This window comes from Octopus bimaculoides, chromosome 7 (assembly GCF_001194135.2).
Source record: "Octopus bimaculoides isolate UCB-OBI-ISO-001 chromosome 7, ASM119413v2, whole genome shotgun sequence".
Classification (NCBI taxonomy): domain Eukaryota; kingdom Metazoa; phylum Mollusca; class Cephalopoda; order Octopoda; family Octopodidae; genus Octopus; species Octopus bimaculoides.
Window position 1 is genome coordinate 134,361 of NC_068987.1, and position 3,739 is coordinate 138,099.

At 35.9% G+C, this 3,739-nt stretch overlaps 2 protein-coding genes across 3 annotated transcripts in view; one reads left to right on the top strand and one right to left on the bottom strand.

The window, feature by feature from the left end:
• Positions 1–668, bottom strand: part of LOC106872247 (PAT complex subunit Asterix) — a 21,973-nt gene extending 21,305 nt beyond the window's left edge. The window contains exon 1 of the mRNA XM_014919165.2: positions 495–668. The gene's annotated coding sequence lies outside the window, so the exon portion shown is untranslated. The remainder of the gene's footprint in view (positions 1–494) is intronic.
• LOC106872246 (tetratricopeptide repeat protein 39A) overlaps positions 1–3,739 on the top strand; it is a 56,288-nt gene that overhangs the window by 15,367 nt on the left and 37,182 nt on the right. The window lies entirely within an intron of this gene.

The following is a 3,739-nucleotide window of genomic DNA, read 5'->3' on the forward strand; positions in this document are numbered from 1 at the left end:
TATATATAGATATACATATAATATATATTTATATATATATACATATATATATATAGACATATATATATATATATTGATATATATTTACACACACCTATATTTATATATATATATATATATATATATTATTTATTTAAAGGTCATAATACATGTATTAAAACGCTACTAGTTTTATATGTTGAGAAAACTTAAGCATATTCTTCAAGTACAAACCACATATCATAACAAACTAAAAAAATTGAATAATAGAAATGTGAAAAAAGTGAGAAGGCAGCATATAGAAAATGGTGAAAGTAAACAACAGGAAATGCAAAATGGAAAACAGAAAAGGAAAACGCAGAAACTAAAATGTAATAAATAAAAAGTGAAAAGAGCTTTCCTGCTTAGACCTTAAATGATAAGACTGGAAACATATCAAGTGAGCCAAGAATAGGCAGAATGTTCTGATTCTTCAAAATATATTTATACTTATGCAATCACTGAAAATTTCTGACCTGGAGTTCAATAGAGAGTTAGGGATCTTAGATCTGGACGGGATCTTCACTCTTTCAGCCAAAGTTTACATTTATTTGATCCATTCGCATAAAGTATGGATTTCTTAATTACTTTCCATTTAATCACATGCGGTGTTTTGTCGTCTCTCAAAGTCCATACGCAGTTAGCCAACTTAGTAGCTTCACTTTTTTTCCCTATGTCAGAAGGAGGCTATGTGATTTACATAGCGATTTTTAAATCCACCTTCACATAATCCAATGTAGGTCTTCTTATTGGTTGTATTATTATTTTTATTTAGGGTTGCAGTAACTTCTGCATCATATATGATAGATTTAGTCATACCTTGTTGGTCAAGAGGACTGGATTCTGCGTCGTGACAGTTGCAACTGGATTCAGGCTCCTGATATTGACCACGTGTAATGATAGTCTTCATCTTGGGGCAGCAGCTATATGATAATTTCACAGAACTCCTATTAAGTATTTGCCTGTATCTATGAGTTGCTGGAAAGTATTTGTCTAGGAGAGCCAGAAATCTTTTATCAATGTTAGTTTTTATATTAATAGATCTAGTGGCATCAAAGACAAAGTAATACATAACCACTCTAGTATTAATCAAAATAGCAATAAGAAACCTAAAAATAAGCCAAAGATAATTATTTGGTTCACCCTTTTTCCTTAATATAAAAACTTGCATAGACATGGAAGCCGAGTTCATTGTGGGTGGTTTGATCGACAGAACAATGTCTAGTCTGCAGAGAATGAGCCACCTCATCAACGATAACTCGCCAGTTCACCATTGCCATCTCCCGAGCTTGCTGAAGCTTCTCATCAGTGGTGGAAGTTGATGGGTGTCCCCGTTTTGTGCTAAAAGCCTCTGATAAATTTCAGCACCTGACACACCTGACCAGAGAAATTGGATCACTGCTCTTTGTTCTTCTTTGGTGCACATTGCTAGTGGAGTGGCCATGCTTACACAGTGGAGCCAGAAAGAAAAATGGCATGATTAGGCTCAAACTTCAATCACATGACCACAATAGTACCAAATATAAGCATGCATGTGCAGAAGGCAGTGTGACAATAATAATAAAGATATGTTATGGTGAAAGTGCAGATAATTTGAGACTCACCCTCATGCATGCATGTATGAAATGCGTGTAGTCGATGTACAATTACTTACCTTTATACATTATATTATTGTATTAATTTCTATTGTTCAATTTAAACTTTATTTGATTTTTAGATTAATATTTTTATGATGAACATTTCTTTTTATGGTATTCGCTGTGATTTTAAAAGTATTTGCTCTTATATATTATAGGATTGTAATAATCTTACTGTTCGATATTATATATCATTAAAATTTTAGATTAGTATTTTGTATGGTATATGTCTCACAGCATGGTTTTGGACAGGTTCTTCATTGACTGAGTTGTGGTATGGTGGTTTGTTTCTAAACTAGTTATATATATATATATATATATATATATATCATCATCATCATCATCGTTTTACATCCGCTTTCCATGCTGGCATGGGTTGGGCAGTTTGACTGGTGAGTCAGAGGCTGCACAAGGCTAAATCTGATCTGGCAAAGTTTCTTGAAGCCTGGTGCAGCCTTCTGGCTTGCCAGCCCTCAGCCTAACCATCCAACCCATGCTAGCATGGAAAGTGGATGTTAAACAACAATGATGATGATATGTATGTATGTATGTCTCTTCTATTTTTTAATTAATATAAATCTTCCATTGAGGAGGGAGCCAGTTTCCAACAAAAATACAAGGCTCCATCTTTGGGATGTAGTTAACAGACAAATTTACATTTGGGACTTGTGAAAAGTCTTGCATATTTTTATTGTTCCACTCCCAGATTGCACTTGTACGAATTAGCCGGTTGATTTCTCTTTCTGAAAATCCCAGTTTAAGTATTTACTAAAAAAACCTAGTGCTCCAATAATTGTTGGTATGAATATGAATTCATAGTCTGGATATAGAAGCTGGAGGTTTCGGAGCAGTTGTCCATAGATATCCTCTTTTACTTTGATTTTCAAAGAGATATTTATATCTACAGGGCAGCTGACCTCTATGATGGTGCATACCTTTGCCCTCCGTCCCAAACAACAATATCCGGCCTTTTATGTTTACATTTGACAGAAGTTTTGATGGGAATATTCCACCAGCATTCCTTGAGTTGGTGTTTATGAATGCATTACATAACAGAGGGATTTCCTAAGTTTATTTCAGGAGAGTCTTTTTTTTGCGGTTGGAATTGTAAATTGTTTTAGCGACAACATTGTGCCGCATAGTTGAGTAGTACCGTGACAGCATTTTAGGACAGCCACTAATCATATGCGTGATGTCATTCACAGAAACATGACATGGCCTACACATGCGGTTGCACCTTGGGATTATAAGAGGGTCACTGTCTCTGTTGCTCACCAGGTACTTTGTGGCAATCTCCTGTTCCTGAATTGTAAACGCATAGCCTTCAAAGTGTGATGTGATGTAGTGGTCTTGTGTCCATGAGAAGTTGCGCTTTGTGTCGATTCTACTGACTTCTTCAAGCTTCTGGGCAACATACTCATGCATGGCTTTTCTTTTTGTATGGTGAGTGTTTTCTATCCAGGTCTTCTCTGAGTTAAGAGAGCCCAGCTGTTTTGGGGGCTGTGTAGGAGGAGATCATCAGGAGGAGAGTGTTTCTTGAGGAGTTCACCAGCAACTCGTACAATGTTACTCATTTCACTTTTCAGCACTGCATTAATTTGCTGCTGTTGTTCAGCAGGTGCTGCCTGGGTGATACCACACGGCATTCGAAGGCCGTCTGCACTGATCTCAGGCCTCTACCACCTTCATTTCTTCTTAGGTAGAGTCTGTCAACATCACTCTTTCTGTGGAAATTCCCAGTTGTCAGGATTTTACAGGTTTTGATATCTATGGAGTGAGTTTCCTCTACAGACCAATCAAGTATCCCAAATATTGGGATCAGCACTGGTACAGCAACTGCAGGTATGTATGTATGTATGTATGTATGCATTCTCAGTCTAAACTCTCCGACAAATGGGAACGTGAAACTCTGGGTAGCAATTCTTTTGTGATATTTTTGTGATGTTTTTGCGGCTTTTATAATAATAAAGCATATTATTCTGCCTCTGGTATTTGAGTACTATTTTTGCCACCTTGTTTCACTTTAATATGCTTATTTGGTATATACATACATACATACATATATATATATATATATATATATA